Source organism: Petaurus breviceps, unplaced genomic scaffold (assembly GCF_028583685.1).
Source record: "Petaurus breviceps papuanus isolate PSGF00001 unplaced genomic scaffold, PetGlider_PUasm1.0 189, whole genome shotgun sequence".
Lineage (NCBI taxonomy): Eukaryota > Metazoa > Chordata > Mammalia > Diprotodontia > Petauridae > Petaurus > Petaurus breviceps.
The window spans coordinates 37,232,040-37,250,604 of NW_027185809.1; positions in this window are offsets into that span (position 1 = coordinate 37,232,040).

The window sequence follows — 18,565 nt, forward strand, 5'->3', positions numbered from 1 at the left end:
CTATTTTTATTCATGTTATGGTTGTTGTCCTTGCTGAAATTGTTCTCTTTCTGCTCATTTCACTTTGTTTCATTTCATATATATCTTCCCAAATTTCTCTGAATCTATTGGTCATAATCATATTGCTTTATATTCATGTGCCTTAATTTGTCCAGTCATTCTCTAATTGATGGGCATTTATTTTGCTTTCAGTTGTTTGCCATCATAAAATTGTTGTAAATATTTTTGTTCATTTGGATCATTTTTCTTGGTTTTTGAACTCTTTGGGATATAAGCCTAATAGGGGTTAGTTTCGTTACTTATTGACCATAATTCCAACTTGTTTTCCAGAGCTGTTGAACCAGTTCATAGCTCTACTAGCAGTGCATTAGTGTCTCCTACAATCTATCCAGCAGTTGTTTTTTTCCCCTCTTCTTATTCATGCATAGTTGTTTTAATTAGCATTTCCTCTAATTATTAATGTATTCAAGAATTTTTCCATATGATCCTTAATAGTTTGCATTTATTTTTGTGTATTTGTATCCATTCTTTATATATCTTACATGTAAATCTTGAGAAATCTGCTAGAAAGGTTTTTTTTTCCAATTAATTGTTTCCCTTCTAATTTTAAATGTATTAATCCTGCTCATGCAAAGCTTTTCAATTTTATGTATAATTGAACTTGTTCATTTTATCTATTAGGATCACATTTATTCCTTATTTAAGTAAGACTTCTCCCCCTATCAATAATTGTCAAAAGTTTTTTCTTTTTCTTTGTCTAAGAAAGTTCTAATTTCTGGGAAATACTTCCTTATATTCCACTGAAATCTGACTCTATATCTATAATTTCTACCCATTGTTACTAGCTCTGCCATTTGCGGTCAAGCAAATAAAGTCTAATTTTTCTTACAAACGACAGCCCTTCAAATGCTTTGAGATAACTATCATATCTTCTCCTTCTTCTGCTCCCCAAATTTCTTATTTTTTAGATAGATTGATATGTCAGAAGGTAAGTTGGCAGAAAGGATTTATGAAACCCTTACAGCACTGGGACCCAAATACAAGCAGGGAAGATTGTTTTTGCATGCAAAGAGCTTGTATTCTAGTAGGAGAAAGACAATCCATACAGGGGAGCTGGGACAGGGAAATAGGGTAGCAATGGAGAAGGACGATTTGAAGATGGATAAGAAATAACATAGAAATTTGGTTCTTGACAATATAAGGAGAAAGCTCACATAGTGAATCTGGAGGACGAGGAGAAACATTTTGTACTCATTCAATCTCTTTTTCCATAGACTAGTATTGAGTATCTTGCTATTTTCACCACCCTTACCTCTAGCTTGGCACTGTCCTTCCTGAAATGTGGTGCCTTGATTTAAACATGATTCTCTGATTATAGTGTGACCTGAGTAGAGTCCAATAGTACAATTGGTCACCTTCTTGATTTCAGTCATTCTGCTTTTAAGTCCACAGACCAAGTCTTTCTGCTTTTATGATATCCTTTTAGACTACTTCATCTTAGACAGATCTCTTCTTCCTATTAATTCAGTGTCATCTATACTTCCTATTTGGTATATAACCATATATCATTGACTTATGTTATTACTTAACTCTTATACTGCTATTTAACTTTTCTTGAGTATGTCTCATTTCTTCAATTAATTTGTAAGATCTTTGAGGGCTGGGGCCTTGAATTACACTTCTTTCTGACCTTCACTTGGCAGGGGATAGTATTTTATATATTGTATATGTTTAATAACTATTCACTGATTGACTGAAGATAACAATTTAAGTTTGTAAACTTTCAACCTATTGCAAGATATGTCCCAAGATGCTTTGCTGTTCCTTGAACAGATAGAGAGACCAGTGAAGTGTGGATAAAGCCTGTCTGAAAGGTTGGGTGTTGATTGACTGATTAGCTCCTTAGCATAGAAAATGTTCCTTCCTTAAATCATTACAGATGCTCAGTTTGCCTTTTCAGAGCCTATTTTTGAGAGAAGCAGAGATATTTTTTTTAGTCTTTCACAGTGGGAAGGCCTTTATTAACACAAAAGGTATTTTAGACAAGAGACATCCCATAACCTCATTCTGATATGTGACAGGCAACACAGCATAGTATTTGGTTCCCTGGATTTAGAATTAGGAAGACCCATCTTCAAATCCTACCTCATATATGTTCATGATATGTGACCCATAGCAAGTCACTTACTCTTTTTGGGCTTTACTTTCCTATCTATAAAATGAAGAGGTTGGGTTTGCCACCACAAAGAGAGTTGCTATTAATATTTCAGAACATATAAATTATTTTCCTTAATCATCTTTGAAAAGAGTCCTAGTAATGGTATTGCTGGGTTAAAGGGTATAGACCCTTTGGGTCTGATGGATTCTAAGTTCCTTTGTAGCTCTAAATCTATGATTCTGTGACCTGAGCTTCTTACAGCGCTGAAGTATAATACAGTCATAAGAGCATTTGCTTAGAATCAGAAGATTTAAGTTAGAAGTCTTTTTTTAAAAATAAATTTTATGTTTATTTTTCGTTTATGTCATTCATTTCCACAAGATTTTGAGTTACAAATTTTCTCCCCATCTTTCCCCTACCTACCACACCTAAACAGCGATCTCACTATATACCCCCTCCCCCAATCTGTTCTTTCCTATATCCTCCCCCATTCACCTTCCAACATTCCAGTAGGGCAAGATGGATATATATAACCTAGCATCTGTATATCTTATTTCCCAGTGGCATGTAAAAAGAAATAATAATAATTTTTTAAACATTTGATTTAAAAAAATTTTAATTCCAGATTATTTCCCTTCCTCCCTTGTCACCCACCCTGTGAAGATAGGCAATTCAATATAGGTTGCACATGTGTAGCTACGTAAAAACATTTCCACAGTGTATATATTGTGAAAGACATATATATGATATTTCCCTCCATCCTATCCTACCCTCACCTTGTTCTATTCTCTACTTTGATCCTATCCCTTTTCAAAAGTGGATGCTTCCAACTTCCCTCCCCCCTAACCTGCCCTCCCCTCCATCATCCCCCCCCCATCCCCTTTTCCCCTACTCTCCTGTAGGATGCCCTATTTAGTGTGTATGTCATTCCCTCCCTAAGCCAAATTCAATGAGAGCAAGGTTGACCCATTCCCTTTTGCCTTCCTGTTCTTCCCCTCCATTGTAACAGTTTTCCCTTGCCTCTTCTTTAAGAGATAATTTACCCCATTCTGTCTCTCCCCATCTCCTCTCATTATATTCCTCTCTCACCTCTTAATTTCACCTTTTAAGTATCATCCCTTCCTATTCAATTGGTCCTGTGCCCTCTGTCTATGTATAACTGTACACATACATACACACACTCACATGTATTTATATGCCTATATGCCCTCCTACATAGACATATATATCTATGTGTATATATATGTATATATATATATATATATATATATATATATATTTCTATTTCTATTCCCTTCAACTATTCTCATACTGAGAAAAGTTTCATCAGTTACAATTATCATTTTTCCATGTAGGAATATAAATAGTTCAACTTTGATAAGTTCCTTATGATTTCACTTTCCTGTTTACTTTCTCATGCTTCTCTTGGTTCTTGTATCTGAAGGTCAAATTTTCTATTCAACTCTGGTTTTTTCATCAAGAATGCTTGAAAGACCTCTATTTCATTGAATGACCATATTTTCCCCTGAAACATGATACTCAGTTTTTCTGGGTAGGTGATTCTTGGTTTTAATCCCGGCTCCTTTAACCTCTGAAATATCATATTCCAAGCCCTTTGATCCCTCAGTGTAGAAGCTGCCAGATCCTGTGTTATCCTGATTGTGTTTCCACAATATTCAAATTGCTTCTTCCTGGCTGCTTGTAATATCTTCTCCTTGACCGGGAAACTCTGGAACCTGGCTATGCCTATGATATTCCTAGGAGTTTTCTTTTTGGGATCTTTTTCAGGAGGTGATCAGTGGATTCTTTCTACCTCTATTTTGCCTTCTGGTTCTAAAACATCAGGGCAATTTTCCTTGAGAATTTTTTGAAGGATTATTTCTAAGTTCTTCTTTTGATTATGGCTTTCATGTAGTCCAATAATTTTTAAATTCTCTCTTCTGGATCTATTTTCCAGGTCAGTGGTTTTTCCAATGAGATATTTCACATTGCCTTCTATTCTTTCATTTGTTTGGATCTGTTTAACAGCATCTTGATTTCTCATAAAGTTAGTGGCTTCCATTTGCTCCAATCTAATTCTGAAGGAATGATTCTCCTCAGTGAGCTTTTGAGATTCTTTTTCCATCTGGAAAATTTGACTTTTTAAGGCATTCTTCTCATTGTCTTTTTGAGCCTCTTTTGCCATTTGAGTTAGTCTATTTTTTAAGGTATTATTTTCCTCAGTCAGGCTGTTGACTTTCATTTCATAATTTTCTTACATCATTCTCATTTATCTTCCCAATTTTTCCTCCACTTCTCTTTTAAGGTCCTCTATGGCCTGTAACCAGCTTGTATTTTTCTTTGAAGCTTTTGGTGCAGGAGTTCTGACTTCACTGTCTTCCTCCTGTTACATGCTTTGATCCTTTTTTCACCAAAATAGGAGTGTAAAGTTGGTATGCTCAGTTTATTTTGTTTCCTTTGCCTGCTCGTGTCACCAGTCTCTCACTTGAGTCTTGGGCTTTTTTTTTGCCACAGTAGGACTCTGCCACCAGACAGGGGAGCTTTGTCCCAAATGCTGGAGTTTTCTCAGCTGCCAAAAGTATTAGTTGGGTGCCCCCTCTGAAGCTTCCACATGTTTTGGCAAACTGGTTGCACACCCCAGGACCTCCACCCTAGATCGCAATCCAGATCCAAGTAGATTGAAGCAAGAGTGATTACCCCTTGTACTGGTCACTTGGTCCTTCTACACTCTACAGTCCAGGAGCTGAAGCTGCCATGTGGGGGCGGCTGCAGGGCTACGGTGCCTCAGTGGCTTTTCACCCTGGGGGCAAAGGCTGATCCCACTCCCAACTCCTGGATCCCAAAGTGTACACTGCACTGCCCTCTCACTTTGTCCTTAGCATCTATGTGTTGATAATTTTGGAAACCGCCACAGCTACTGGTGATCTGATGTTCCTCCAGCCAGTGATTGGTCAGGCCCTCCCTGGGGCTAAAACCTTTGGCTGGTGGGGCTGGGGTCAGCTCCCAGAGCACTGCGCTGGATCATTCCTGCAGGCTTGCCAGGCTGTCCTCAGTGGGAGGTTAGCTTCTCTGTATCATTTTGTTGGTTGTGTAGCTCCAAAGTTTGTTCAGAGTCCCCTTTTACATGAATTGGGGGAGGTGGAAGCCAGAGCCCTGCAGAAGTCCTGTTTCTATCCTGCCATCTTGAGTCTGATCCTAGAATATCTTTTCTAAGAAAACCCCAAATGGGTTCATGAAGATTGGAACATGACTGAAAAACGAGTGAAGAACAAAAGTGTTTACTATGTATGTGCCAAGTGCTTCACAACTATTATTTTATTTGATCCTCACAATCTTGGGATCCCCATTTGATAGACTGGGAACCTGCTGAAAGTGGGAGCTGAGTTCATATATTCTAGGAGAGTTTAGAGCATCATTTTCTTGGCCTGCTAGCACCCCATCATTGCCCCCTGAATGTGCAGTCTTTGAAATTTGCATTTGTGTAGTTCTTCTCTCTGATCACTAAAAGCACTTTCCAGTGTGTTTCAATTCTTGTCCTAGGAATGGGACAGTTCTCATCATATAAAAATGGGGAAATGTGAAGGAAATAGGTCTTTCATGTGCTCCAAACTTATGGTTTCTAGGCCACTCCCCCTTGTGCAGATAATTTCTTTTCATACTTTATTCTGGAGACAAAATTAATATCTTTATAGCACTTTAAAATTTTCAAAGTGCTTAACATGTATCAATTCATGTGAACCAGAGTGCCCAGAACAAGGAGGTGTGTACACTGTAGTAATCTGGCCTGCGTTGATGTTCCTGGAGCATCAGGCTGAATTCTGCTTACTACATTTTAGGGACAAAATAATAATAGCTAGCATAGTATTGGCTAGTATTTATATAGTACTTTGTGGGTTGCAAAACACTTTGCAAATGTTATCTGATTTTACTCTCATAATGACCCTGGGAGGTAAATACCATTGTAATAGAATTATCCTCATTTTACAGATGAGGAAACTGAGGCAGGTAGTGTTATTTGACTTTCCAGAGGCCAGATTAGAAGTCAGTTCGTCCCGATTCCAGGTCTAGTACTCTATCCATTATGTTTTTTGTTCAGTTATTTTTCAGTCTTGTCTTTGTGACCCCATTTGTACTTTTCTTGGCAAAGATATTGGAGTGGTTTGCTATTTCCTTCTCCAGTTCATTTTACAGATGAAACATTGAGGCAAACAGTGTTAAGCAACTTGACTAGGGGCACACAGCTAGTAAGAGTTTGAGGCCATAATTGAACTCAAGAAAATGAGTGAATCTTCCTGCTTCTTGGATTGGTACTCTGTCCACTTTGCCCCCAGCTGCCTTTCTATCCATTGAACCACCTAGCTTTTCTAGACCAGAATAGATTGAGTCTAAAGAGAAGTAGCCAGAATAGTAAACAAAAAGATTTTAGACTAGATGTTCAGTTGAACCAACTGATTGTGTTTAACCCAAAGACAAAAAAGCTTTTGGCAGGGACAGTAATATTGTCTTTAAGTGTTTGACTGGCTGTCATGTGAAGAAGGATTAGGCTTGGCCCCTGAGGGTAGAACTAAAAGCAATAGATGGAGGCTTAGTGAGGTAGATTTAAGCTTGATATAAGGATAAATTTCCTCACAATGAGACCTGTCCAGAAATGGGATGAGCTTTCTCAGGAGGTAGCGGGCTGCCCCTCACTGGGCATCTTCAATGGAAAGCTGAATGACTACTTGTCAGGATATTGGAGTGGTGATTCAATTAAATGCAAGTAGCATATGGAGTTACTTAGCACAAGACACAGTGTCAGCCTTGGCAGATTACAAAGACAGCCCAAAAGAAAATGCATTCAAGGAATCATATTTTCATAGGGGAAGACAACATGTGTGCACGTGTACTAATTTGAGCAGGGAGAGATCATTTACCAATGGGTGTGGTAGTGGTGGTGGTCCCAGATGGCTTCACAGAGGAAGGGATACTTGAGCTGAGCTTTGATGAAAAATAATGATTTGGACCATAGCTGAAGGGAGATGGTGGGCTAGGTTGGCTTGAGTAAATACATAGGTTCAGGAGATGGAATGCCAAATTGGAAGAATAGTGACAGATTGATCGGAATCCAGATTGTGTTCAGGGGAACTGGACTTGTGAATTTATTGTGATAGGGAACTCCTGGTTGAGGATATTCTCAATGCCAATGTAAGCTGGTGCCTTCTCTGCAATTTCCAACCTTAGTTACTAGAGCCCGAAGATGTTCATTAACTTGGCCATGGTGATTACAGGCAGTGTGCATCAAAAGCATATAGAAGACATTTAAATAGGGTCAGAGCAGGGTAATGACTTGGAAGAAAAGAGGAAAAGAAGGGTTAGTGGTCATGGTGAGTTTTCAGATGGTAACAGATTCAGAAAGAGTAAAGCAGAATGTAACAATGAAGGCTAAGAGATTTTCAGAAAATTTAGAACTCAAGATCATGGAGTGTTGGGTGATGATAAGACCTAAGGTATAACCATCCCTCTGGGTGGATAATTTTTTTTTTAAAACAATCGGGTTTAAGTAACTTGCTCAAGGTTACATGGCCAGGTGTTTCTGGGTGGGTGCTAAGTGTCTGAGCCTGGATTCGATCCACATGTCATCCTGACACTGGACTCTTACTCGCTGTGCTACCTGGCCGCCCCTATCTAGGTGGATAATTTAGAGCGGATATTATTGGAGGACAAGGCTATTCAAGGGACTTTAACATTAATAACATGGTGCCAATACAGTTATCCCTTCCACATTAGGGGTGTGGTATACTTGTGATCTGGAAAATCTAGGTAAATTTTTTTTGGCTTACGCTACATACCAAAGAAGAAGTCTGAATTGTTAAGGCTTTAAAAGATAAAATATGTTGATATTATACAATACTATACATATATTTCATGCATTTTTGAATTTCTGCACTTTTTCTATATCATCTACTGGCCTTCATGTGTCATCTGTGGCTTCTATGAAACTCCCCCAAATCCCCATTTAATTTCCTATGCCAACTCATGATATATCACAATGTTTTTTTTGTTTTGTTTTTTTTGGAGGGGGAAAGGTAGGGCAATTAGGATTAAATGACTTGCCCAAGTTCACATGGCTAGTTTTGTGTTAAGTGTCTGAAGTAGGATTTGAACTCAGGACCTCCTGACTCCAGGGCTGGTGCTCTATTCACTGTGCCACCTAGCCACCTCGATGTATCAAAATCTTGATGGGGAAAGTTGTGATATGGAAAGGATAACCATATAAAGAGCACTGAATTTTGAGTCAGATAACCTGGTTCAAATCCCTGCTTTCTTTAACTGCCTGTGTCTCCAAGGACAAATCACCTAATCTCTCCAGGTATCTTTTGTAAAATTAAGAATTTGGGTGAGATGATGTTTGTAGTCCCTTCAAGTTTTGTCTATGATCCTTTGAACATTAATATTGAACTCTAGGGCAGGGGCTGGTAGTGTAGAGATTGTTTAAACCAAGCACTAAACTCGTTGAGGTAGGAGGCAGAATGAATTGGGAGTTGATAGATGTCAGTGACTTCTGATCTGGGCAGGGTGATGGAGGTATTTGGAGTGAACCTGAACAGAGAGGTTGTTGATTGATGGTGGAAAAGGGAGCAAGTGACAGTAGCAACAGAAAGATATCTAGGAACTCCAAGCAGAATTAAAATTAGAATCATAGGTAAAAGGACTACAAAAGTATTGAGACAATTATGGCATCGATCCACATCTTTGCTCTTCTCCATCCTGTTTCATTTGAGAACTTGTTTAATCACAATAATCCTCCCTAGAGGATATTGAGCACAATAATTTTATGAAACCGAGAAGGAGCAAGATACAAAGAAAGGGAAAAACCGGACTTTGTGAATGAATGTTTCTTAATATTATGAGAAAACAACTGAACCATCCAGTCATGAGCTGCTTCTACTGATTCTTGCCAGTATTCTTCTGGGGAGTCAACTTGGTGGCACAGTGTATAGAGCACTATGCTGAGAGAGGAATCCTTAGCTCAAATCCATCTTTAGACACTGGCTCTGTGAACTTGGGCAAATCACTTCATGGCTTTCTACCTCGGTTTTCTCATCTTTTGCTCGTCCTTCATTTTTGATGAGGACCAATGACATCATAGCTGATATCTTCACTTGCCTGGGTATTTGATTTAAGTGAGGCAGAGTTGTGCAAAATCATTGACCTCACTCTCTCTTTTGGAGTCATCAAAGTCCAGTGGAAAGACAAAATTCAAGAGGACTCGTAATGGCCAAGAATGCAGTTGATGACCTTGGGTTCTTTGGTGTCTGACCGAGCTCTAATTTTTCCACAGCCCCCACTTTAGCCATCTTTATGGTCACTGGGACAAATTGTTATCATCCACCCATTTTTTTGTGGGAAGGCTTTCCGCACTTGGCATAGACATCTCCCTAACTCACTGATGGGTTTGAAGAAAGTTTGGTTTGAGTTGACTGTGGAGATTGTTTTACTGGAGCGTTCCTTCTGGGCCTATGACAGCTTTTTGTCTAAAAGAGGATCATAATAGAATCCCTCTTTCTGGGTTATTGTTAGGATTAAATGAAATAATAGTTGCAAAGTGTTTAGCACAGTGCCTTGCACATAGCAGGAACTCAATATATGTTTGTTCTCACTGACATGCTCCGTTCAAAGATAAGACTAATTTCATTCAATTGGTATTTTCAGTTGTTCTTAGGTATTCACATGTGACATTATTAAGTGCTTTGAAATGGAAGCAATGACTTGTTAAGAAAGGGGCAAAAGTCTTTATTTGTTTAGAACACTTGGAACATCTGGGAATTCTTTGATATGACAGTCATTGTTATTGGTATTGGCGCCACTCACCCAAATCCTTGGATATTTGGTAACTGAGAATTTGAGAAATTACAGTCAGGCTGGGGTCATGTCCTTTATTCTTTTCTCTTTGAATGGTTTTCCATGTGATGGTGGTGATTTCAAAGGAACAAACTGGGGCCTTGCTATATGACATGACCTTTCATAAACTGGAACTTGGTGTAACATAATTCCATCTTGAACTCTGTCCGAAGGGGATTGGTTACTGGGTAAGATTGTTATAATGTAGTCCTTTCCCTGGCCTGAATCTAGAAGGAGCCATTATGAAATTTCAAAATAAAGTAATGAAAATGATTCTTTAATAAACATATCAGAAGGTGTATATTCGATGGAAAAATTTCCCATCTAAAAGTAGTCACCTCGGCAGACTATATTATTCCAGTGATATGGTCACTGCCCAAAACATTTTTAGGAGTTTCACTTTCCCCAAGAGTTGGGAATTTCCTTACCCATGTTCAGTGTCTAATGCCAGGTGGACTCTGCTGTTTCCATGGAGAACAATGAGGGTGAGGGTGATAGTTATCAGGCACTCTCTCTTTCCAGCTAAAGGGACTTCAGAAGAAACTGGAGGGTGGAAGCTGGCTAAAAATGTCTGGGAGTATCCAGGCAAAGGCACCCACAGACCAAATGGCTGCTGCAAAATTGAGTTAACTCTTTGTGTATTTGGATGCTCTGTTCCTTCCCTAGGAGCAGGCTGTTATAATCTGTTCTCTGGTCTTCACCTCTCCATAGTCCCTTTTGAGACCTTGTTCTTATTCTTAGCTTTGAACTTGCTTCTGTTTTAGCCATTGTCCATTACTTCTGACCCTTTGAGTTCGCTCAGTTTATCCAGTTCTTGATTCTGGGTTGTTCACACACAGAGATATTAATATGGACCCTGCAATCTGTCTCTTTTCTAATACTTAAAAAAAATTTTACTAAGCATTTATTTTCTCTCCTTCCCACCTCTCCCTTCTATTGATAAGAAAAAGGAAGAAGAATCCCAACAAATATGCCCGGAAAAAGAAATTCCCACATCATCTATGCTAAAAAACGTGTGTCTTGTTCTTCATCTTGGTTATGTCAGCTCTCCACCTTGAAGGAGGTAGGTGACCTCTGACCTCTGCTTTCAAAAAGGAGTCTTAGGTGGGATTGTATCCCCAGTTGTTCCTCTGCTCTTCATTCTGTGAGTGGTTGGTTCAATATCTGGGATAACTCTCCACCTTCAGTTATAATTCTTGAGAATGGGACTATGCGCTTGTCCAGTGGGTAGGAGGCAAAGAGTACATAGTATGTAATGTTTTGAATATCTTTAATAGTGGCAAATGTTTTTCCTATGAAAGTGGATTTACAAAATAAGGAGGTAGGATCCCCTTTTACACTAAATCTATGATCCTATAATCACTGATGACACTTTTTCCTAGCAATTAAAAAATGTATTTTTATTTTTTTTTGGAGGAGGGAAGGCAAGGCAATTGGAGTTAAGTGACTTGCCCAAGGTCACACAGCTAGGAAGTGTGTTAAGTGTCTGAGGTTAGATTTGAACTCAGGTTCTCCTGACTTCAGGGCTGGTGCTCTATTCAGCATGCCACCTAGCTGCCCCCAAAATTTCTTCATCCATTTGCTTGTCATCTCTTTTTTTTTGAGGGGAAAGCAAGGCAATTGGGGTTAAAGGACTTGCCCAAGGTCACAGAGCTAAAGTGTTAAATGTCTGGGGCCGGATTTGAATTCAGGTCCTCCTGACTCCAGGTACTCTATTCAGAGTGCTACCCAGCTGCTCCTTGCCTAGGTATATTTTTGTTGAATGGGTCATACTTGGCCAGACAACTAGCAAATGTCAATTGATTCATTCTCCATAAAGATACCGCATTATTAGATTGAGCATTTGCCACTTTATTGCTTCGTAGTCATTCATTCATTTCAACATTAATTTGTTTAGTCATTTTCAGTCAATTCTGACTCTTTGTGAGTCCTTTTGGGGTTTTCTTGGCAATGATACTGGAGTGGTTTGCCATTTCCTTCTCCAGCACATTTTACAGATGAGGAAACTGAGTCAAACAGTGTTAAGTTACTAATCCAGGATCATACAGCTAGTAAATGTATGAAGCCAGATAGCAACTTGGGAAGAGGAGTCTTCCTGACTTCAGGCCTAGCACACAATCCCCTTAATCACCCAGCTGTCCTCACTTTAAAAAGAATCTCTGGGGGTGGCTAGGTGGTGCAGTGAATAGAGCACTGGCCCTGGAGTCAGGAGGACCTGAGTTAAAATCTGGCCTCAGACACTTAACACAAAAACTAGTTGTGGGACTTTGGGCAAGTCACTTAACCCCAATTGCCCTTCAAAAAAAAAGCAAAAAAAGAATCTCTGGAGGGGTGGATTCAAGATGGTGGATTAGAAACACTACCTCCGCCTGGTACCAGCTTCAACTTTCCCCAATCCATGTAAAGGGGGACTCTGAACAAACTTTGGAGCTACAGAACACAAAATGACACAGAGAAGCTACCCTCTTGCTGAGGACAGCCCGGCAGGCTGGCAGGAATCGGCCAGCGCAGCGCTCTGGGAGCCGAGCCCAGGCCCTTGTGAGCCAGAGGTTTTAGCCCCAGGGCGGGCCTGACCCTTGCTTGAAAGTCCAAGGTTTGGAGCGACTCCAGATCACCAGCAGCTGTGCCCATTTCCAGAATTATCAACACATAGATGCGAAGGACAAAGTGAGAGGTCAGTGCAGTGTGGACTTTGGGACCAGTAGTTGGGAGTGCATCGGCTTTTGCCACCAGGGTGAGAAGCCACTGAGACACCTTGGCTTAGCTGGCACCAAGTTGAAGCTTCAGCTCCTGGCCTGCAGAGTGTAGGGGGACCAAGTGACTAGTCTAAGGGGTAATCACTCTTGCTTTAACCTGCTTGGATCTAGATTGCAGTCTAGGGTGGAGGTCCTGGGGTATGTGACCAGCTTGCCAGAGTGTGTGGAGGCTTCAGAAAGGGCACCAAACTAATACCTCCAGCAGCTGAGAAAACCCCAGCGTTTGGGACAAGAGTTCCCCTGTCTGGTGGCTGAGTCCTACTGTAGCAAAAAGCCCAGGGGTCAAGTGACTGAGGAAAGACATGACCAGGCAAAGGAAGCAAAGCAAACAGAAGATTCCAACATTAGACTCCTATTTTGGGGATGGCAGTGAAGTGAGAACTCCTGCACCAAAAGCTTCAAAGGAAAATATGAGCTGGTTACAGGCCATAGAGGACCTTAAGAAGCAGATAAGAGAAGTGGAGAAAAAATTGGGAAGAGAAATGAGAACGATGCAAGAAAATTATGAAATGAGAGTCAACAGCCTGACTGAGGAAAATCACACATTAAAAAACAGACTAACTCAACTGGCAAAAGAAGCTCAAAAAAGCAATGAGGAGAAGAATGCCTTAAAAAGCTGAATTTGCCAGATGGAAAAGGAATCTCAAAAGCTCAATGAGGAGAATCATTCTTTCTGATTTAGAATGGAGCAAAGGGAAGCCAGTGACTTTATAAGAAATCAAGATGGTGTTAAACAGATCCAAACAAAGAAAGAATAGAAGGCAATGTGAAATATCTCATGGGAAAAATCACTGACCTGGAAAATAGATCCAGGAGAGATAATTTAAAAATTATTGGACTACCTGAAAGCCATGATCAAAGAAAGAACCTAGAAATCATCCTCCAAGAAATTCTCAAGGAAAACTGCCCTGATGTTTTAGAACCAGAAGGCAAAATAGAGGTTGAAAGAATCCACTGATCACCTCCTGAAAAAGATCCCAAAAAGAAACTCCTAGGAATATTATAGCCTGCTTCCAGAATTCCCAGATCAAGGAGAGAATATTATGATAAGCCAGGAAAAAACAATTTGAATATTGTGGAAACACAATCAGGATAACACAGGGTCTGGCAGGTTCTACACTGAGGGATCAAAGGGCTTGGCATATGATATTCTGGAGAGCAAAGGAGCTGGGATTAAAACCAAGAATCACCTACCCAGCAAAACTGAGTATCATGTTTCAGGGGAAAATATGGTCATTCAATGGAATAGAGGACTTTCAAGCATTCTTAATGAAAAAAACAGAGTTGAATAGAAAATTTGACATTCAGATACAAGAAGCAAGAGAAGCTTGAGAAGGTAAACAGGGAAAATGAATCATAAGCCACTGATCAAAATTGAATTATTAGCATTCCTACATGGAAAAACAATAATTGTAACTGATGAAACTTTTCTCAGTATGAAAATAGTTGAAGGGAATAGAATTATATACATATGTGTGTGTGTCTATATTGAAGGGAATATGGGTGTATGAATACATATGTGAATGTGTGTATATATGTTTTTACAGGTTACATAGATAGAGGGCACAGGACCAATTTAATAGGAAGGGTTAACTTAAAAGGTGAAATTTAGAGGTGAGAGAGGAATATAATGAGAGGAGATGGGGAGAGACAGATTGGGGTAAACTATCTCATATAGGAGAGGCAAGGGAGAATGTAAATCAAACAATGGAGGGGAAGAATAGGAAGGCAAAAGGGAATGGGTCAACCTTATTCTCATTGAATTTGGCTTGGGGAGGGAATGACATACACACTCAATAGGGTATCTCACCCTACAGGAGAGTAGGGGGGAGGGGGATGAGAGGGGAGATGATGGAAGGGAGGTAAGGCTGGGGGGGAGGGAAGTTGGATGCACTCACTATTGAAAAGGGATGGGATCAAGGTAGAGAATAGAACAAGTGGGTGGTGGGATAGGAGAGAGGGCAACATAGTCAGTCTTTTACAATATATCTACTATGTTAATGTTTTGCATTAGTTACACATGTACAACCTATACTGAATTGCTTATCTTCCCAGTAAGTGTGGGTGACAAGGGAGAAAGGGAATGAATCTGGAATTCAAAGTTTTAAAACAAATGTTTAAAATTACATATATATATACATACATATATATATATATATATATATATATATATATATATATATACTATTAATAATACTATTTTACATGTAATTGGGAAATAAGATATATAGTCACTGGGGCATAGAGATCCACCATGCCCTACTGGAAAAGTCAAAGGGGGTATGGTAGAAGATATGGGAGAGAGCAGATTGGAGGAGGGGATATCCTGTGGGATTGCTATTTTGGGATCGTGGGTAGGGGAATAACGGGGAGAAAATTTGTAACTCATAATCTTGTGGAAATGAATGATATAAACCAGAAGTTAATAAAGCATTGAAAAAAAAAAGAATCTTTGCTCATCTCCACTACTTCCTAGATCTGCTATGTTGGCTAAGTCATTTTACCCTTCTGAGTCTCACTTTCCATATTTGAAAACTGAGGAGGTTGAATGAGATGATCCATGAGATCCTGTCCAGTTTTAAATCTATTATTTGATTTTGGAAACGGTTGAAAGTCATTTGAAACTGAGATTGCTTAGTAATTTGGTGGACTGAGTAGGGGAGCCACTGCCTTTGTTCAAACAAAGAAGTGTCCTAGTGAAGTAACCATACTGCCTGTACCCATTGGAGGAGGGAAGGCCGCTTTGTGTGAATGGTTCCCCCGATTCAACCGTTTGGGGCCTTTTTCTTCTTTATAGTATCCCCAAGTTGGCTCATTCAGGGAAGAAATAAGTGACTTACAGTCACTCAGATGATGATTCTTGCTTTTTATCGGTCCGTTCCTACAGCACTGTTTGTACTGGATCAGGTTGCTTGGTGCATTAAGTTTTCACACCCTAAATTAATCTCATGCTGTCTGCTTTGTGCAGCGGTTATCTGTTTCCTGCTTCGTGACTCTCCTAGTCACTGCTGTTTCATTGTAGAGTTCAGTGGTCCAGGTTTGGAGACTTTGCTACAACTTTTGGGGTAGACATGGCCTGTTTTTCTTCATGCATCCTAATCAACAGTCAGTACGATTTGTGGATATGTCATATTCCTTTTTCAACTATGGTACCCAGTGACTTGACTGAGTTAGTTGAGCTGCTCGACTCTACCAGTTTTCCCGGTTCATTTATAAGATGTTTCTAAAGGCAGTTCCCAAAGAGGAAGTTCTTTAATGCTTTGGGTAAAGGCAGCATATTTGGAATAAATACATAGCCATTTTGGGTGATGATTTCAAAGGGGCAGTATTCATTTGCATGCGTAACTTAGGATGTTTTTTAAATAGTCTGTTGCCTAATTTTAGGCTCCATGCCAGGTTGTTTTAATATGGGACTTACTTACAATAGAAATCTTGTTTATAATACTGACTTTGGTGTGTAGGTAGAATCATCTGGACTTGTGCTCAGGCCAATTGATTTCATTTGTAAAAATGATTTCTTGGGGCAATTAGGTGGTGCAGTAAATAGAGCACCGAATGTGGAGTCAGGAGGACCTGAGTTCAAATGTGGCCTCAGATACTTAAACACTAGCTATGTGACCTTGGGCAAGTCAATTAACCCCAATTGCCTTGCCTCTCTTCTCTCCCCCCCCCCAAATTATTTCTTTATTTAATTTTTAGTTATAATTTTTATTGATAACTTTCATTTTTACATCATCTTCATTTCTGAAAATAGTTCTCCCGCCTTTCCTATTCAGCAAGCTATCCCCTGTAGCAGAATAAAACACAAAAGGGGAAAAAGCCAGTTTGGCAAAACTAACAAGCACATCAATTGAATCTGACAATATATGGAATGTTGCAAGACAAGCAGCCTCCACCTATGCAAAAAAGGAGTGAAGTACATTAAAAAAAATCTTTTCTAGAGGTTCAAGATTTGTTGTTTGGTCATTTTCTCCATTTACATTGTAGATAGAATTTTTATAATTTTCCTAGTTCTACTTATTTCCTTTCTGTATCAGTTCACATAAATATTACCACCCATGCTTCTCAGAAGTCTTCATATTTTTTGTTTCTTATTCCACTTTAATATTCTTTTGTTTTTAATAATCAATTTATTTTTAGTTTTTAACATTTATTTCCATAAGACTTTGAGTTTTAAATTTTCTCCCTCTTCTTCCCCCTCCCCAAGACAGTGTGTAATCTGATATAGCCTCTACCTACACATTCATATTAAACATCTTTTCACAATAGTCATGATGTAAAGAAGAATTAGAACTAATGGGAAGAACCAGAAGAAAGAAGAAACAAAAGAAAACAACAATACACAGTAATATTCTAATACATTCTTATACCACAGTTTGTTTTGACATTTCATGATGGCTGTTTCCAGTTCTTTGCTACCCCCAAAATGACTTCTACGTATATATCGTGTAACTGTAAAGTTAGTTTCATTCTGCAGGTGTTTTCTTCAAGATGAGAATTTCATTCTGAGGGCCAGGAAAGGAATGAGAATTACATTCTTTCCTTGGTGTGGAAGAGCTCGGGGGTACTAGAAAGAGTTGCATGTAGGACAGGCCATCATTTCTTAGGCATCATTTTGGCTGTTATTGGATGGGGCTGGCACTCTTGTTGTCAGTGTGTATGCTTTGGGGGTGTTAATTGGGTGTCTAAAGTCTCTTGATGTTCCTGTATCCTGGGGTATTCAAAGGAATAGGGCAAAGGGCGTGAGGTTTTAGAAATAGTATCAATTAAGCACATCAGAATTTATCCATTTGAAAATGACCAATTATCACACATTAATTAATATGCATTATTAATTAGATGCAATTAGAATGGCTTTTTTTTTTTTAAAGAATTCAGAGTCTATCAATTAGGGACCCCATAGTTCAGCTTGGCTGTCCCTTCCTGCCATGTAAGTCTACTTCACTGCTGATTGTTCTTTTAGTGACTTCCTAGGGGCATTAATTGATACCCTGACAAGGCAGGGACTTATTAATTAAAGAAGCATTGGCAGTCCTCTCCTTAGCCCCACATGATGATTTAACTGTAGGAAATAATAAGCCTGTCCTTGCTCTTTTCCACACACCCTCTTTTTATTTCTAGTTAATGCAGACGATGATTTGAGGAGACTAGGAATGGAAGCAAAGACAGCTTAACATTCTGTGGCTTTTGGGCTTTAGAACATGGATTGCTCAATATTGATTTGGCCTCAAGATTCAGAAAGGTTCTGAACTTGTTGGGATAAGAACCCTGAATTGTCTTGGTAAGGGAAGGCATCTAGTTTTTCCTGTTTTATTTTGTTCTGTTGGAAGGGAAAGAGAAGTGGGGAGTAGAGAGTGTGATAATCACTAATATCTACCAGGGTTTCCCATGCTTTCTCCCTGTGTGTTACAACATGGGTTAGGCCCACATATCTCTCCATCTTCCACCCTTGTTATCTAGGACCATGCTTTCCCCCCATAACATGGATTAGTTTCCCCTATTAAGCAATAAAGCTCTTCATGGGAACTGGGTGCCCCATGACTCCCTTTAGGGAGCTTCCTTGTAACCTCTAGCTATACTGGTGTGCTTCCTGGTCACCCATGGGCACCCACTCACGTAGATTCCAAGTCTCTCAGACTCATTGGATGTCTTTAGACCACTTGGGTTTTTCCACCTTGCCCTCTTGGCCAAATACATTTCCACGTGGAAATGAGTGCGGACAGTCATGGCCTTTTATCCTTATTGTATATCCTTGCTGTGGATAGATATG